The sequence below is a fragment of the Calypte anna genome, chromosome 7, assembly GCF_003957555.1.
Source record: "Calypte anna isolate BGI_N300 chromosome 7, bCalAnn1_v1.p, whole genome shotgun sequence".
Classification (NCBI taxonomy): domain Eukaryota; kingdom Metazoa; phylum Chordata; class Aves; order Apodiformes; family Trochilidae; genus Calypte; species Calypte anna.
In genome coordinates this window covers 26,311,504-26,330,663 of record NC_044253.1, presented here as the reverse complement: position 1 = coordinate 26,330,663, position 19,160 = coordinate 26,311,504, and the positions used below count along the sequence as shown (strand labels likewise).

The following is a 19,160-nucleotide window of genomic DNA, read 5'->3' as shown; positions in this document are numbered from 1 at the left end:
CCAGCTATACCTTGGAGAATTGCAAGGTGCCTTGTGAGCACCAGTTGATTAAATCCCACACTTGTGTAAAAAAGGGGATATACTGCAATTTCTCAGCGAGGGAAACTGAGGCACATGCAGAGAGACCAATTACCTGATCTGGGACCAAAAACTGGGAAGCTCTGCAAGGTCCTGCTGTCCTACCATCCCATCTTAGTGCCAAGAACAAACTCTGTTCCCTCTTTGTGAAACCTGATGTGGGCTTTGCAGCTTTTTTTAAGAATAAGTCCCATAGATGCATTCCTCTGCCACAGGAAACTTGCTGTCACTCCTCTGGGGTTCCATGAGAAAGCCTCCTTGTGTCCAGCTCATGGGAGCAGAGCTGAGAAGTGATGCTAGCTGAGTGCTCTGGCAGGCTTTAATAAACACCCTGCTGAGCCAGCCCCTCTGGGGTTAAAGTATCAAAATCAAGAAGCAGGATCTTGGGAGGGTCTAGTAAAGCACTAAATCATCATGGCAAATCTTCCCCTAATTTAAGAAGGGTCAGAGCCAAAAGGGCTCCTGAAGGCAAGTGGGGCTATGCTCCTGGAGCATGGTGAAGTGGGAGATCAGAGACAGCTCCCAGGCACAGGGCACTGGCTTTGCTGGGACACTTCAGAATGGGCTCTCCAGAAATAGGGAGAAGAAGGATGCAGCCACCACCATCTGCCTGCATAAGTATGGCATCAATGGGTAGGAAGGGAGAAAAAACAGCCCCCAGTTTTGGGGTTTTTTTTTATATCAGCCAAAAAAAATTTTTCCTCTCCTTCAAGACTCCAGCTGTGCAGTGATGAAGGGCCATGTCTGTGCCAAATTTCTCAAATATATGTTTCCCAAATATACCTAGTGTTCTTCCAAGCTAACCAAGAAGCCACCAAAGTCCACTTTAGAAAGATCCACATGGGATGTTGTCAGGTTTTTAGCACAGGACTCCTCTGCTTGACTGACCTGGAGAGGTTTCTGAGAAGGGACAGGCTGAGTGCAGCCACCACCTGTCTCATCAGCTCTGCCTGTGGTGGATGAATTTCCACATATCCCACCACCAAAGCTCATCCCTCATGCATCAAGTACATGCTCAACCTCTTATGTATTTTCAAAATATGTTTTCAAAACCTGACTTAAAGCCAGGTTTCCAAAAGCAGTCAGCATCCAACAACCATCCAGAGAAGAAGAAATGGAAAGAGAAGCTTGTGCAGAGGGTTGTTTTTTTCATCTTGAGCATTTCTTTCATTCTGTCATGCTGACAGATTGGGTCTGTGAATGAGGGTTTCCCTCTTTGATGTGGATCTTACATGTGTGGTAAGAACTACTAGCAAAATGGACTGAAATACAAGTACACGTCAAGATGGGTAGAATATTCCCTCCATAGCCAGCTCTGTCATCTTCCTTCTACCTCTAGATACTTCTGTGTCTCATTGCAATATTGCTCCATCAGCTGAGACAGGTCACTTTAGTGGAGAATCCCAGAAAACAGCAGAAGGAACAGTCTACCAGCTCATCTGCTCCTGGCAGGGCTGGTACCCAGGCAGTAGGGAAGTGATGGCTGAAAAGCAGACACATCTGCCCACCTTAACCCTGGCTTCTGGTGCCCTGTCTGAGAAGGGTTAAGCCCTGGGAACATGGGAGGGGACCTGGCAGAGCCCTGGGGCACAGGATTGCTGTCTTACACTAAGACCATGCTCAATGCTCATTCAACTTGCCTTAAAGAGGAAGCCAAAACACCCTGTTAGCACTGAGCTGCTGTGAAATTCTCATTTTTACAGTTGGCTGGAGCCAAAAGAGCTGCTGGAAACTAGAAAGAACCAGTGGAAACGGGATCCTGCACTGCAGCAGTGTCTCACCCTGGGGTCAGAGATGTCAGCTTGCACATCTCCAGCTTTGCTCTGTGAGCAGCTTTATGCTGACCTCTCCAGTCTTGTCTGGGATTAAAAAAATTAGGGGAAACGGATCAGCTTGGTATTGCTTTCTACATGGTTTCACCTTGTTTTACATGGCAGGCGGGTTCAGAGGAGAACTGGGCATGAAAAATTGTCATGTAGCTGGCAGAAAGCATCCTCTAACCCACAAGGGAGAAAAGAATTAAAAATAAACAAAACAAAAATGGAGCTTAAAGGTTACCCTTAGGCTCAAGCAGAAAATCTCCCTGCACTTTATCTTCCCCTCCTGAGCCCCTCCTCAGCTGGGGCTGCAGCAATTCCAGCATTAGGGAAGGGCTAACCTGTCATCTGCCAGATGTGCACATACACAAACCACCCCAACTTGCACACACCAAGCAGTTGAGCTTTCCTAAGTGGTCTTGGGCATCCTGTCAAGTCCTAAGCTTGTCTGCAGAATGTGGTTGTAATTAGATAATTAATAACTTTGAGAAGGAAAGGAAAGGAAATAAGCTAAATGGAAGCTTTCCTTAGTGGGAGGAAATAATTATAACTGCTTTTTGATATATGAGCTGAGGTGGTTTTCTCAAGGCAGAAACAGCATCTCGCCTGCAAAGCCCCAAGTTAGATGGGATCTCCCCTGGGCACTGCTGGGTCACAGACCTTGTCCCACCAGCCAGAGCAAACTTACAAGGCTCTCTGACATGTGCTGCATCCCATCACATCCCAATAAAGGGAGCAGAGGAAAGACAAATTTGCATGGAAAACAGGGCTTTAGCACCACATCTCTTGGGGCTGGAGACACTGCTGTCTCCATAGGGAGTGTTTGATGGATGTGTTGCTCCTGCCTATGGATTTACCATTCCTGCAAGCAAAGTCTGTGACATTACCAGACTCTGAACTTAGGCTCTGCATCAAAATGTCAAAGAACTGTTAAGTTTAGGTTCATTTTTCTGTTGGTTTTGGATGTGCTTAGATTTTGCATAAATGTGTCACCTCAGGATGCAAAGAAAACATATTATTTTTCCTGCAGGGTTTGCCTGACTTTGCAGGAGGAGCTGAGAATTGATGTGAGTGAGGTTCCTAAAGCCCATCTTGGGTTGAGCAACCCATCTCCCCATCTCACTTCCCCCAGGAGTGGTGGGGGTTGCACCTGGTGCCCTTGATCTCACCCTGCTGCTCTATTATCCATGTACCTCCACGTTTCTGGGACTAGGGGAAGGTTTCAGCACCTGAAATCAAGGTTGTTGAACCACAGCCTTGATTTGCAGGGGAAAGGAATTTTTAGGATAACATATTTCAGAAGGATATTCTGTATTTTGTGTATTTATTTTTCTTTTCTTTTTTTTTTTTTTCTTTCTTCTCTCCAGACTGTCCAGTGTCTGAGACTGAAGTGGAATTGGGATGTATCCAAGTTTGTAGCTTCTGAAACCTTAACAACCTCAAGTAAACTGGTCCAAAAGACCCCTCTTGACCTCCCTCGCTCTGAACTCTTGCAGAACACTTAGATTGAGCAAATAATAACACCAAAGCTAATGGGCTGAACCTTTGCAACATCTCTCTCCAAGCAACTGACCAAAGAAAAGAGAAAAGCAACATTCCTGGTTGTTCATTGTTGCTGGGTTTTGTTTCTGTCTGTCTGTGCATTTGGTTTTATGTCTTCTTTTTAGTTCTTTTTTTTTTTTTCCCTTTTTTTTCTGAAAAAATCTTAATTCGAGAATACATTTATGATAAATCTTTGGGTTCAGATTTTATTTCCCCTTAGCTGTATTTTTTTCCCTCTATTTTTTAAAATTAACAAAATGACTTCTTGTACAATAATGTCAAAACTGGACCAAGGGCCTCAGAAAAATAAATAAAATAAAGATAAAAAAATAAAATAAAAAACAAACAAACAAAAAAAAAACCAAGGAAGAAACCCATCATGCCCCCAGCTCTCTGCATGATCTGTTTCAAGTACAGCCTGGATTACAGACTGCCCTCCACACTCTACCGCCTCTTCCTTATTGCTCCATGATTTGCTACCACCCTCCCACCCCCTCCCCCTTTTTTTTTCATTTTCTATTCCAGTGTATATGTTGCTTATTTGTTTTATTTATTGAGATATTTTTAACGAGCTAAGAGACTGCAATGTTGCTGTGTATACTGCTTCTCTTGCCAATAAAAATAAAGATGTCATGCAGCTACCAGGGGTATGAGATTTACATTCTGAACTGCTCAGCTCTGAGCAGAAGCTGAGCTGCTTCCTTGCACCCCGCCATGTTTTGATGCTCACCAGTTTCACAGAATCACAGAATCAGAGACTGCTTTGGGTTGGAAGAGACCTTAATCAAATAGTTCCAACCCCCTGCCATGGGCAGGGACATCACCCACTAGACCAGGTTGCTCCAAACCCCATCCAACCTGGACTTCAACAGTTTTGGCTAAAACATCACCTGTCCAGGCAGATGTCTGCTTGTATGTACCAGGAGTGGTTTGTTATTTACTTTCCCCCTATAGCTAGGGAGGTTTGCTCAGGCTGGAAGTGCTGCAGAGGAGTCACGCACCTCTTCATCTCCCAAGCATTGCTCTTGTGACTTCAGCTCTCAGCAAAAACTTTACTGAGCAAAACCCAACACATCGCAAAACACACTAGACCCACCAGTCTGCAGGCTTGCCTTCAGCTAGAATAACAAGTTAGTCTCCATCATGCTTGTCAGTGGAAATGCTGAGGGTGTTTCTGAAAGAGAAGATGTCCTACAGGAAGGTGGTGGAAAAGCTGTGTCCCTAATCCAGAAGGGCCTTTGCCTTTTTTTTCCTGGAGGGATGCATAGCCCACAACAGCTGATTGCATTACAGGAATAGTCACCCAGAATCACTGACCTGCTTGTCCCTCCTACTTACCTTCCATCCTGTGAGCAAACACTGGTAGACTTTGCTGGTGCTCACTAACCTTCATCCACCACCTTCAGAGCTCCATCAGACCCTCTGTCATACACAGGTCTCAGTTTCCAGCTCATAAATGACATGTTTTAAAAGAAATCAACCTGGAAAAAAAATAAATATTCCTTTAGAGAACAATTGTGGTGGATCTGGACACATGGGCCAAATTATTCCAAATGAACTTTCGTTCTCCTAGCCTTTCCCTGCTGGATTAATGGCAATGCTGGTCAGCTTGAGAGCATCTGGGCTGCAGCACTGAGGTGCCAGAGAGAGATGGATTAAAGGGCAGGTCTCTGGCACAGGCAGCTTGGGAGCCTCAACACTCATTGCTGGGCTTATCAACTCAACTCTGCAAAGCAAGAGGCAAAACAGATCTTGGTAAGAAAGATCTGCTCAGTAATTGGCAGGGGGTGATGTCTTGGGGGGGAGGAAGAAAAGATGGTGAAAGATAATTGACTGTGTGTGGGGGGAAAGCAATGCTGTGGTGTCTAGAGCCATTAAAAAATAAATCATGTCATTCCATCTAAACCAGCTTCAGAGAAAAAACACTTTAACATGCCAAATCAAGAGCACGCATGCGTGTATTGGATGCATTAATTGCCTGATAGGTTTCAGAGCTTAAACATCAAATGTTTATTTTAAAACAAGCACAGTTGCATAAAGTAAAAGACATCAAGTCCATTAGAAGCTCTTACTTTCTTGAAAATAAATGACATCTCAGTCTGAGTTTTTGGTACCAGCAGAGCCAAAAATACCATTTAAGAAGGTGAGTTTAACAGATGTCATGTGAATGTTGGCTTTCTTTTTCTTAGGGTATACATGCTTGTGTGTTAGTTTCTGCAGTTTTTTAAATCTCTAATGATGCTCCACATTGTGCCAAACTGATTTCAGAAGGAGTTACATTTTTCCAAGCATGGGCACCCAAATCCAACCTCAGCCTTTTTAATAGCTTATCAGAAGAGCCTGGTGTGCTGCTCCACTCTCCCCAGTACATGACCAGGACCAGGAGGAGATGGTCAGACCTAGCCAGATCAGATGTGACCAGCCACAACCATGCCACCATAACTACCACAGACCTTCCTTAATGCTGCAATGGGCCGGGGGTGCTGAACCCCATGCTCCAAGGCCATGCAATTGAGGACCTGCCATGGTGCATCAAAGCATTTGGTTTCTTTCTCTGCATAGTGCACTCACAACCACTAGTGAAAATAAATACTCACTAGCTCCTGTTGCTACCTCTTCCAAAAATTCTGGAGTTAGTTAATGTTCCTGAGGGTAAATGGCCCCAGAGAGGTAATTTTGGAGCCCAGAAGTCATAGAATCACAGGCTGGTTTGGGTTGGAAAAGGATTCAAAGATCACCTAGTTACAGTCCTTCTGCCATGAGCAGGGACATCTCCCACCAGACCAGGTTGCTCCAAGCCCCATCCAACCTGACCTTCAACACTTCCAGGAAAGGGGCAGCCACAGCTTCTCTGGGCAGCCTGGACCAGTGTCCCACCACCCTCACAGCAAAAAAATTCTTCCTATTATCCAATCTAAATCTGCCCACTCTCAGCTTGAAACCACTCCCCCTCTTCCTATCAGTCCCTGCCCTTGTAAAAAGTTTTGGTTCTCAGGCAGAAAAAGCAGGAACTATGAAAGCTGGTCAGAAAATGGCCAGGCCATGAGGCTTAGAGGAGTGGGTTCTGTTCTTGAGGGAAGAACTGGGACAATCAAACAACCAAAAAGTCCTGACAATTTAAGAGCTGTAAATTCATCTGGATAACAAATTTTTAACAGAAAACACATTTGAATTGATGAATAATGAGACACACTATTTCAATCAGCTGCTAAAAGGCTTCTTGTCATGTCTGAGTTCATCTTGCATGAGTTGCAGCCCCCAGCCAGTGATGTGGGACATTCAGGAAGAAGCTGAAGGAAAGGTAAAACCAGATCCTAAAACCACCACTGTGATGTTATGCACAGGACATTATGTAGATATATTTACCTTTCTTTTTTCTAGAGGTAGGAGTTTGTTGCTTTTTTTTTTAAAAAAAAAAGGATTTATCAACCCATCCACCCCAATTCCCAAGGTGACTGAATTTGTCCTGCCCAATCCCACCCCTGCATGGGAATCCTCAAGGCCCAAGGGTAATTAAACAAAATAACCCTTCATACAGCAGGCTGCCAACAATGGGGCTGCTCCTCCATGGCACTGCACACGCAGGAGTAAAGATCATTCCTGAGTAGTTTGGTCCCTGCAGACATGAAAGGCTGCAGAAGGCTCTCAGCTATTTTGTCCTGCAAACAATAAAGCAAAATATTCACTGGAAAGAAGCCAAGTAGAGATGTAAAGTGAATTGGTATGTTTTTTACCTGCTTGTTTTTATTCATGGAAACACTGCCAAACCCCCCAATTTTAAAAGGGGAAAACATCTTCAGCTGCAACTCTCATTTAAGCTAGAGTCCTCAATACAGACAAAAAAAAACCAAAACAACAAACCCAAAAATCCCAATGAACAACTCCAAACCCCAAGTCCCACACCTTGGAATTTCTTTTCTCCCTGGCCTCCCTCAAGACCACCCTGGGGAACACTGACAGCAAGGAGAGACTGGGGAAGGGGAGCACTGACAGTCTTTCCCAAAGATGCTTGTAAATTTGGGAGTCGTTTCTTGGCTTGGGCCATTCTGGGATGGAAAAAATCAGCTCCCCTCTAAGGGTGACCAGAAACAGAGGTTTATGGTGGTCAGAATCATCTTGACACTGAGGCTTTGGCTAGAGGATCTTGCACCCAAATCTGGGAGAGGAGGGAGCCCTTGAGCCTTTGAGGGCACCCTATGCAGTAAGTGATGTGATCAAGATAAGGATGTATGTTCTATATACTTCTCTTTTGAAACATATCACCTGGCCAAGCCATTCCTTCATCACTCGGTCATCTTTTCTTCATAATGCATTAAAAATAATGAGTTTATGACTCATCTTTATCCCTTTCTCTTGTAGGCTGGTCACCTAAACCCCAGTAAGAAGCAGATGCCATACATCACCAGCATTTCACCCATTTTTTTAATGGAAAAAATTCAAGCTGATGTAGGTTTTTCAGCTGTATCTTGATGCTTTTTGTGGTTTCGATGCCATTCCACTTGCCTTTGTAGTCTCAGAATTTGTTTTGAGCATGGTAAAGTGCACTCAGCCCTTTTATGATTTCCTGTTGTGTTTCAGAGCTCGGCATTGAAAAACTTTAGTTGCCTCCTAAATCTTTTTCCAGAACTCTCCTGTCACTTTAAATATTGGGCAACATTTTGTTAGCTTCAAGACTTTGAAATAATATCAAAGTAAACCTCAAAGGAAAATAACACAGTAAAGAGTCAGGTTGAAGCTTAATTCATATTTAAATAAAGATCTTTCACTTCATCTTGGGTTACTGTGTAAAATGACTGGGAGCAAATGGAGCTTTTAAAGGCCTTATCCCCCCAAGGGGTCTATTTTAAAATGATCGGTGAGCCTACCAGGAGGGAAAGAAATTGCCTCCCCATGAAAAATTCCCTATGATTGGAAAGAAAAAATTTGAAGTTCTCCAGAACTGAGATGGACTTTTTCTGCCCTGAGCTGTGACCCCAGAGGACATTTGCTCTGTTCCTGCAGGCAGACAGGAACATCAGCAAAGCCCTTGCAGAAGGAGACAAGGATTGATTTGCAAGTCAAAAGACAGCTTTTCCTTCTTTCCTTTCCTTTCCTTTCCTTTCCTTTCCTTTCCTTTCCTTTCCTTTCCTTTCCTTTCCTTTCCTTTCCTTTCCCTTTCCTTTAATCCTTTCCTTTCCCCTTTCCTTTCCTTTTTTTCCTTTCCATTTTCCCTTTTCTGCTTCCCTTTCCTTTTTCTTTTTTCCCATTCCTTTTTTCTTTTACTTTTTCCCATTCCTTTTTCCCTTTTCCTATTCCCTTTGTCCTTTCCTTTTTCCCTTCCCTTTCCTTTTTCCCATTCCTTTTTCCCTTTCCTTTCCCCTTTCCCCTTTTCCTTTCCTTTTTTCCTTTTTCTTTTCCTTTCTTTTTTCCTTTCCTTTTTCCTTTTCCCATCTTGAACTGAACATGTTTTAAAATGCAAATAGGAGATATTCCCCTCTCCCCTCATCTCAAAATGCTATTTTTCAGGAAAGAAAGAAGGACCTAGGGGCTGGTTTTCTACAAACCTCAGCACCTGGGAGGGATCTGTAGGATGCTGTAAAGGCAGCCTTGCAAGCTGGCAGCCCAGTACAGGTATATTTGCAAGAGTAGCCAAGCACACAGCTCTCCCTGGCTTTGGCTGGGGATCTCCTTTGTAATTTGCCTTTAAGCTTCCTATCCTGCTGCAGTGGGGAGCAGGAGTGGTGATGGATTTAGCCTTCCACACACCCTCTGCCTCTCTTATTTCCTATACAAACCCCAGGAACAGTGGGTGGGAGGGACAGCTTTTGCTAACGCCAGCAACTCCCAATCTGCCAAAAACCCCAAACAAAGGCTGTGAGAAAAATATTTCTGCAGGAAGCATTTGCTGAAACATGATTCATTTCTTCAAGATAAGTCAGATTTCCTCCGGCCAATGCTTACAGAAGAGTTATCCTCCCTTATCCCTACTCCAGCCTGGATGATGATCACGGATGGAACATGTGGGGGTTTGTTCAGCCCAGAGAAAAGAAGGCTCTGGGGAGACCTCAGAGCCCCTTCCAGTACCTGAAGAGCCTTCAGGAAAGCTGGGGAGGGACTCTGTAAAAGGGCATGGAGTGACAGCACAAGGGGGAATGGTTTCAAGCTGAAAGAGTGGAGATTTAGGTTGGATATTAGGAAGAAATTCTTTGCTGTGAGGGTGGTGAGGTACTGGCCCAGGTTGCCCAGAGAAGCTGTGGCTGCCCCATCCCTGGAAGTGTTGAATGGTCTGGATGGGGCTTTGAGCAAACTGGTCTGGTGGGAAGTGTCCCTGCCCATGGCAGAGGAGGTGGAACTAGATGACCTTTGAGGTCCCTTCCAAGCCAAGCCAGTCTCTGATTCTATATGCTTCCAGCTGAGCCTTTGCACATACTCAATGGAGTTGCACACTGGCATAAATTTGCTCTCATGCAGAGTTAGCTTGAGGCTGGGGACTAGCATGGTTTACTCCAGGTTTTTCTTAATCAGTATCATGTCCCCCCTTTCCCACACCAAGTCATGATGCTGAAGGGGACTGTCATATCTCCCCCACTTCAAATAGCATTGTCTTCAAGCCAGGTCTGACATCCCTGCCTCAGTTGCTTTGGCTTTTTCACCAGCTACTAGAAACAATGGGCTCTGTGGGTCATCTGCAGTTCATCACTTTGTGTTAGTTGTGCAGGTAGTTATTTGAAAAAAACCACAAACCTGTGGCCTGCTTTGCACATGGCCACAAGATGCATAATGAACTTTCCCAATACCCCCTATTTCAGAAACTTCTTCCAAGACCAGACTGCAGCTTGCTTTCCCAAATTAGTGATCTGGTGGAAATTCGGCAAGAAGCGGGTGAGGGACCCCCTTGAGGAGCTGGGATGGTCCTGGAGATGCAGGAGACAGCAGCCCCTCAGAGCATTGCTGGAGGTGGGGACTGGGGCCCCAGGGCTCAGCCCCAGCACCTGCACTCCCCTCCATTTTTGGCCCCTTGGCCCCTCTCTCCTTCCAATAGCCCTTCGCTTCCTCACACATGGCATGAGAAGCTGGAGGAGCATCTTTCTCCTCCTCACCCCTTGGGGTGCTCAGTTGAGACTGGGAGCTAAGCTGGGCTCCCCATCCAAGCAAGAACCAGGGCAGATCCTGGTGGGCGAAAAGACCCAAAACAAAGGGCAGGAAGCTCCATGGGCACATCCCCCCTGGCCAGGCTGATGTGCCACATGCCAAAGCTGGCAGACCCCATCCACAGGGACAGTCACACCCTACTCAAGCATGAGCCTGGCCAAACTCAGCATCTCTTTAGCCACAAGATCCATCCAAGATGAGGCCTCTGACCTCTGTCTTTGCTCGGGCTTTTTGCCATCACTCATAGAATCATAGAATGGTTGGTTGGAAGGGACCTTGGAGAACTATTCCAACCTCCCTGACATGGGCAGGAATGCCTCTGAATTATACAAGGTTGCTCAAGGCCTCATCCAACCTGGCCTTCCATACTTCCAGGGAGGAGGCATCCACAGCTTCTCTGGGCAACCTGTTCCAGCATCTCACCACCCTCACAGGAAGCAGTTTTTCCCTAATAACTTCTTCCTAATATCCAGTCTAAATGTATTTTCCTTCAGTTTATATCCATTTCCCCTTTTCCAATTGATGGAGAGACAAAGAGCCAGCAAAGAAATAAATATCCATCAAATCTTGGATCCCAAGCTTTGCACATTATGGCAGTGGTTTGGGGTGAGATTCATCCCTTAAGCAGAAACAAGACTGAACATTACTTTCCACAGCCTCAGGAAAAGAACTGTGGAAGTGAAGGAAGAGAGAGGTGCAGCAGAAGAGGAGGATTAACAGGCAGTGCAGAAAGAAAGGTAGGCAAAGACCAGCCTGCTCTTAAGGACCACATGTGAATACCCCAGCATGGAGATGGGTGGCTCATTCAGGCTTCACCTGTAACTCATTTTTATAGAATGCCAGACTGGTTTCTGTTGGACCATTAAAGTAGTCATTCAGTAGGACCTTAAAGATCATCCAGTTCCAATTTCCCTGACATGGGCAGGGACACCTCCTACTAGACCAGGTTGTTCCATGCTCCATCCAACCTGGTCTTCAACATTTCCAGAGCTGGGGCAGCCACAGCTTCTCTGTTGCAAGTGTTGTTGTCAGATTAGTTTCATTCATATTAAACTGCTTCTCTGCACTGGGACCTCAGCATGGTTCTTGTAAGCCCATATCTATTAATGCTTCATTAAAATAGAACTAAATCAACAATTCCAACATATTTTTTCCAAACATTGCTGGAGTAATATACTCTCACTAAAGGTATGAGAAGATGTTGTAGCTTACTGAAACCTGCTCTCACTCCATACACCTCTACAACCATATGGGAATCATGGGACCAAAGCTTCCAATGCTGCATTAAAGGTCAGATTTGATGGTTTTAAAGACTTTTTCCAGCTAAACATTTGATGATCCTATGATTCTATGTTCCCCTGCCCTAATCTCTGGTCCTGTGCAAAGCAGTACAAGAGGTCTCCTCTGTCTGCCTCCTCCCTTTCCCCACAGTGGAGGAAGGTGGATTCAGCAAGGAAGAGCAAGACACATATAGGCAAAAGCTCTCTGTAAGGTGATTGCAGCCCATGCATCCCCAGGCATGGTAGGAGCAGCAGTTTAATGTGGGATGGGGGGTAGCCCAGCCCCAGCTCCAGGGCACAGCATGGACTGGGAACGGCTGCCTCTGGTGCAGCTCTGCTGGGCTGTAACCAGATCTGACCCCACCGAACCTCATGCTGTGACATGTTTATATGACCAGACCCTTTCCCCTTCATTAGCACTGAGGTCAGGAGAAATCAAAGGTCATGCTTGAAGCCAATGATTTCACTTCTAAACAAAACCATTGCCTCCCTCTAGCTTTCTCCTCAAAAAGCCTGGCTCATAAATTTTCATTTAGTACCACAAAGCTGACTCTCTCCACCCTCACATTCTCTTTTAACAAGAGGGACATTTAATTCCCTGAAACCAGAGGGCAGCTCCTTATTACCTTGAGTCCCAAGCTAATTGGAAAGCTTTGGCCAGTATCCCACTCCATATTTCCTTTTTTCAAAGTGCCAGTCAGGACTGCTCAAAAAATAAAGATGGCAGAGACATGAAACCCCCTTCCTGTCTCTCACCATATGGGCAGCCATGCCTTGCTGTCAGGTTTAAATGGCCTCATCACCCATGGTCCCACAGCATCAGCACCCCCAGTTCCCCGTCTGGCATGCTGGGGGCTTGAAAGTGCCAAGCCACTGTCAGAAATGTATGTTCTTCCTTTGAAGAGAAAACAAGGAAAAAAGCAGAAAATGCAGCTGGCTTCCAGGTTTTTTTCAAATCATAGGGTCCAGCTAAAGCTCAGTGTCAAAGATCAAACCAAACAGCACAAGCTAAAGTGCAAAGCATCTGTGTTTCTCCTTGAGAAACCACATGCCCTGGAGAGCACCAGTGCTTGGTGCAAAGCCCCTCTTCCCTCCACTGCCCTGGGCTACTCCAAGTCTCCCACAGGGCTCAGCCCTTCCATTGCTTTGCAAATCGTGGACTCACTCATTGCACTTTTTCAGACATGATGGTTCTGGTGCTTCCTTGTCTCATGACAATTTCTGGCTAGGAGTCCCCATCTTCCTGAATTTACCCAGCCAGGGACCAGACTGCTGTGGATGATCACTCAGCAGTTGCTGCAGTCCCCACAGAGCCCAGAGTTTTTATTGTCCAAAGTTTCTCAAAGCTTCATCCAACCTGGTCTTGAACAGCTCCAGAGAGGGAGAATCCACAACTTCTCTGGGTAATCTATTCTGGAGTGACACCACCCTCAATTATCTTAAAAGTCTTTCACATACAAAATGGTTGTAACTTCCCATCACAACCAATGATAAATTTATTAACAACGGTACCTACAAATCCCCCCTAGCCAGAAGGAAATGTGTGCATCTCCCAGCACAAGTGGTGATACTCACCTCTGCTTTTCCACAACATTTGGCCAGGAATGCTTCCCTTGACTAGGTTGTCTTCACCTCTCCAGCCTAGTTCAGAGTGAAGGACAGTGCCTGGGGGTTGGTGCCATCGTGTGGATACAGCTGCAATGAGGAAAAGGAGGAGAGGCAGGAGGAAGAATAGCAGGAAAAGGACAAATTTGGTGCTGTCCAAGTCAGAGCCAAGCCTAGTTCCCTCCTAGTGATACTGATGTGGCTTCAGTGGGATCATGCTCCTTCCTCTAGCAGGAGGAATATAAGTGTAATAACAGCAGAATCACGTCACCTGCACCTTATCTACCTTATGACATCTCCAGGTGTTGACAGCAGATCATCAGGGGGAGTTTTCCCAGATGATGCCCTAATGGAAGCAGCAGCAGCTGAGATTAAGATCTCTGCTGTGCTTGAAAGGCTCAGAAGCTGAAACAGAGCTCCAAGTGATACTCACTCCACCTCAGTAAGGCTTTCACATTTGGAAACAGGCCTGGAGAACACTCGTGCATGTATCATCCCCTCCAGGATCTCCAGGACACTCTGGTTTACCAACAGAAACACACTCTTGAACCTGAAAGATAATCAGGCTGTGGATTTTGGCTAGTGACAGGGGGTGGGTTTCTTTGCTCTGGGCTTGAATCCTGTCCTGGAAGTCACACAGTTCCCAGCCTCCAAATTTCTTGCAAAACTGAAAAGCAATCCCAGCCCAGGATAAAAACGAAGGATCCAAGAGGTCCTGCCACTCTGGGGTCAACTGATGCAGTGGATGTGCAATCAGGATCCTTCATGTAATTTTTCCATCCCCTTTTATAGGCTGGATCTGAAAGGAAGCCAAACAATGAGCTGCAGGGGGTAACAAATTGTGGGTTTCCTTTGTACAATCAAAATACCAAGCCAAGTCCTGCTGGCTGTGGATGTTCCCATTATCTTGCAGGATGGAGCTCTGATGGGCTCCTTCCAAAACCCCATCTGCTACTATGTAGAGCAATCTGCCCTGACTTAATGCTTCTCTCCTCTAGAAACGAGGAGAGGGAACAAGCTTGATCCCCAAAATCAAGGAGGAAATATGTGAGGACCCTGTCCAGGTTCTCCTCAGCCTCCCTCTCTTTGTAGGAGGCATCCATGTCTCTGTACCAACCATCACACCTCCCACACACACACTATGCTTGTCCACCCTTGTCATGGTTTTGGCTCCCCCCTCCCAGAGTGACTTCCTACTCTCAGGCGAGCTCTCTCTGCCAGGATGGCTCAGGAGGAGCTCTTGGCTCTGGGAAGAGCTGGCCACTGGGGATTTCCTTGGATGAGGTGCAAGGGACACACAGGTGGTCAGCCCTCAACCCTGAGTGCCTGGACAACTCACCCTCACTGGTAGTTATGGGTTGGACCACCAGCCTGTAAGTGCAGGTGGGATCTCATTTGTTAATCCATCAGCCCTTAACTAGCTGGTGCCCCGTTCCAGTTAGGGTTTTGCAGCATGTGGGTGACTGGATCCAAGATTCATTAATGACCCAACCCCACGGTGCTGTTTCAGATTAAATTGTTCTCAACACTCTGCATTGTTATTTGGGAAATGTACGAACTTTTCCCATACGTCTTTGACCTATAAAATGAACATCCCTCAAAACTGAAAGGTTATTGCCAACTACAAAATGTTCTCATTTCTCATCTTTAAGCACATTTCATGGCTTGCCAAAACTTTTTAGGAGGCTGAAACTGAAGGCCTTGACTCAGGGAAGCACTTCAAACACATGCCAAACAGGACTTACGCGCACACTTGCATCTAAGCACATTTTATAGGCCTGTGCTGGTCTGAAACATTTTCCCAAATCTGTGCCAAAAATCATCTTCATCTTCATTAACTCCTAGGCCCTCAGATGCTGTCCTTGGCTTTATTGACAATCACCTGTGAAACTTGTCTTGAAGATGTGCAGCTCCTAGATTGCAGAGAGCAGGTAATTATCTGGGGATGGTTGGCGAGGGTTTTGGGAAGCTGTAAAAAACCAAAGTAGAGGTAGGTGATATTTTTTTAAATGTACGTTATTAAAAAAACAACAATTAGCAGAAATTTCATGGTGTGGATTGTTTTAACAACTGGAAAAAAAATTAGGATGGCACATTTCAGGAATTTCTAAATGAAAACTCTGAGATTGCTTTGACTTGAATTTTTTTTTTTTTTTAATGATATAAAATAGACAGTATCCAAGTAAAATATTTAATCTCAGGCTGAATGAAATATCTGACAAAGAATATATGAGACTTGTTATTAGTAGTTTGGTTTGCCAGAAATTCCCAACATTCCATTTTTCAGTTAATCTCAAATCAGCATTTTGACTTTTTGAAATGTCTCTAGTAGAAAAGTCGATGCTCATATATCTCTAGAGGTTGTGAGAACTAAGAACAGAGCTGGGTAAATGAAGAGGGAATGCAAAAGTCCAGTTCTAAAGCTTATGCTTAAGAACCTGCCAGTCCCCAGGAGGAATTTAAGCTATGGCAGACACCGTGGGTATCAAAAGGCAAGGGAATCTGTGCTCTGCTTCTAGTAAAGAAATGTATCACAGAATCAGCCAGGTTGGAAAGGACCTCTGAGATCATCAAGTCCAATCCTTGATCCACTGCAACTGTAGTTACAAGACCATGGCACTGAGTGCCACATCAGTCTCTTCTTCAAAATCTCCAGGGATGGAGAATTCACCACCTCCCTGGGCAGCCCATTCCAATGCCTAGTCACTCTTTCTGTAAAGAATTTTTTCCTCATATCCAACCTAAACCTCCCCTGGAAGAGCTTAAGTCCCTGCCCTGTTGTCTTACTGGTAGCTTTCACTGCTACAAGGAAATTCACCAGATGAAGAGCAGCTCCCCCTGAGCTTTCAGGAGTGGGCTGCCATGCATGGACTGAGCAAAGCAGTGGTGGCAGCTCAGTGGTACCTTGCATGAATTAAACCTCAAGTTTTTATCTCAGCAAGACAGGAGTCAAGCAAATTCATTTGGTGAGCCTCACCAGCAAACCTAGTTATCCCTCTTCTTGAGACCATTCCAAGCACACAGCTTCTAAACTGCTCTAGAAGATGCCAGCACCACCACCACTTAGCATTCTATCTCTGAGCGCAGTCTGAGAAGGCTGGAGAGAGGACTTTTTCACCAACACATATGCCCAGGAAGCTCTTTAGAGCGGGTCTTCACCATATACAAAGCTTCCATCAGCAGAGCAACCAGAAGTCTTCCACACATATGGTTGTTATACCACATGATGACCAACAGAGAGGGGAAAAATAGCCAAATCACTATTTATTTTTTTTTTAATCCTTAACAAGTTTGGTCACTCCTGAAACCTATTAAAAATGGAAGAGCTTTAACAAGGTGTTGAAAGAAGCAGTAGGGTGGGTCACTTGTTTTCAGTCCTATTGTCAAATGGTGAAATTGTTCTCTTATTTAAGATGTCACAAGCCTGTGAGGCAAGAAAACAAAGTCCAAAGCACCAACTTCTCAACACCCAGCCACAGCAAGACATTCATGGGCACAAGGAAATGGGCTGCACAACTTGCACATACAAAAGGAACATCAACCTCTCTGAGAAGGGCTATGCCAAAGTTGAGGGGAAAAGAGGTTACAAGGGTTTGTGGGAAACAGTGCTAAAAGGGAAGTATAAAAGAGATTTAAAAAATAAAAAACCTAAAAGAAAAAAAAATTAAAAGAAAAAAAAAAAAAGAAGAGGAAAGAGCAGAGGGAGAGAGGACTGGGGCTAGGGCTGTGCCAGTCAGGAGGGATTTGGCCGGATGATGGTTTTACTCTGTTTAGAAGTGTAAGATATACTTTGATTAATTCTAGTAGACTACACCAAAGTCATACTCACAACTCCCAGTCCACTAATTATGGAGAAAAGGCGGACAGTGACTCATGTTGGAAACTGCCCAACTTCCAAAGGGGGAGAAGAGAGAGAGAGAGGAGAGAAAAAAAAAAAAAAAAAAAAAAAAAAGATGAATCTCAGTTCTCAGGAAACCCTGATGGTCCCTCAACCCACTGGATGAAATCTCAGAGCAGGCTCGGCTGCAGGGAAGGATCATGACCCTGCTGTCCCTAAGGAGGGCTGGCAGAGGAATCCCCAGCAGGAGGATGGGGACATGGGGAGAGGAGGGGATACCCACCTTGGGGTGCCTCTTCGGGGCTGGGTTTGCCTCAGCATCTCCCTGCCCATGCAGGTAGAACAATTTCCTTTCCCATCACATGGCTGCTGCTGTCCCAGTAGAGCTGCCCATGGGAAGACACCAGTGATGCTTACCCTGTCAAGGACATTTCTCCTTCCTGACCCCTCAAAACATCTGCCAGGTGATGAAATGCAAGAGGACAAGATCTGGGGGGTTGCAACGTGCCCCTACCTCTCTGCCACCACAGTCCCCAAGACAAGGTGCTGCTTGGATTTCAAAGTCAACCCCAGCTGAACTGCTCAGGCCATGGTCTGACAGAGACACAGATGGAGCCCACCAGTTCTGGGCTGCATGAAGGCCAGGTCTGCTTGGCCACAGAGAGAAAAACAAAGTTACAGACCTAATGTTAAGCCTCAGGCACCCTGCTCAGCTCCTGCACCCTGAGTAGCTCCCTCCCTGCTGCTTGTGTGATATTTAGCAAGGAGATGCACACACACACACACACACACACAGATGTTTGTTCAGCAATGATCAACACCAGCTCTGAAACATCTCTTGGGGCGACAGAGGAGAGACTAAGGGGGGTCCTTGTCTGATATTTATTATCCCATCCCAGCTCTGTTCTCATCTACTCATTTTTAACTATCCAAGAAGCTGACAGCATCAGAAACTGAAGCCAGAGCATCAGATTAACATCATCTTTCTTCTCCAGGCTTTTGGCCACATATTTGAATTGGTTCAGCTCATGAATAAAACTGAAACCTCATAATCTTACAGGCTCAAAACAGAAGTGGGGGGGCTGGGAGATGAGGACAACAGATTTAATGCCTTGTAGCCAATTGTAGTTTCATTTCTTTAGCTTCTTTCTTTGGGGAGAAAAGATAATTTTTTACTTTTTTTTTATTTATTTATTTTTTATATATATATATATTTAAAGAAAGAAGAAATGAAGCTGCAGGTTGTGGTCCCCACCTCCACCACCCCGGCTTGCAGCTTGGCAATGCCAGGGATGTCTTGCATGGGTGTGTGTTTCTCCAGACCTGAGCAGAAACCCATCTCATGGCCTTCAGGTAGCGTTAATGCTGAAGTGAAGCATTCCCAAGCCATTGCTCTGCAATGTGTTCCTCTCTACCTCCCCGACTCCACCACAGACCCAACCAGCTCCCTAACCACTAGAGGGGGGTGAAAGGTAACTAGTTGAGGAGATGACTTTCCCCTGATGTGTTCTCTTGGGAAACACAGACATCAGTAGCTCGGGGAGCTCTGTAGTTCTGGGAAGAGGATGGACAACAACCACCCTTCAAGTTCACAGCATCCAAAAGAGCAGGATTTCACTATCATCCATCCAGAAGGATTTTCCCTATCATTCCCTAGCATGTTGCTGAAGCAGCCTTAGAAATGGAAGGACCACATGGAGTGTCAGACTTGTTCTCCAGAAAGCCTGATGTGATGCTGATTGGTGAAAAACATGCCTTGGTGTTTTTGCTCTGGGGAGAGAAATTTAACTAAACCACAGACTGGACAGTTGTGGAAACAGCTACAAAATGCAAAGATGGGACAGCACAGATAGCATGAGGAGCTAAAGA

The 19,160-nt window shown here is 45.4% G+C and overlaps 1 protein-coding gene and 1 pseudogene across 1 annotated transcript in view; one reads left to right on the top strand and one right to left on the bottom strand.

Moving 5' to 3' along the window:
* The window catches only part of TWIST2 (twist family bHLH transcription factor 2), a 37,783-nt gene extending 34,300 nt beyond the window's left edge, over positions 1-3,483 (top strand). The window contains exon 2 of the mRNA XM_008495005.2: positions 3,263-3,483. The gene's annotated coding sequence lies outside the window, so the exon portion shown is untranslated. The remainder of the gene's footprint in view (positions 1-3,262) is intronic.
* Positions 1-19,160, bottom strand: part of LOC103529569 — a 49,142-nt pseudogene that overhangs the window by 9,838 nt on the left and 20,144 nt on the right.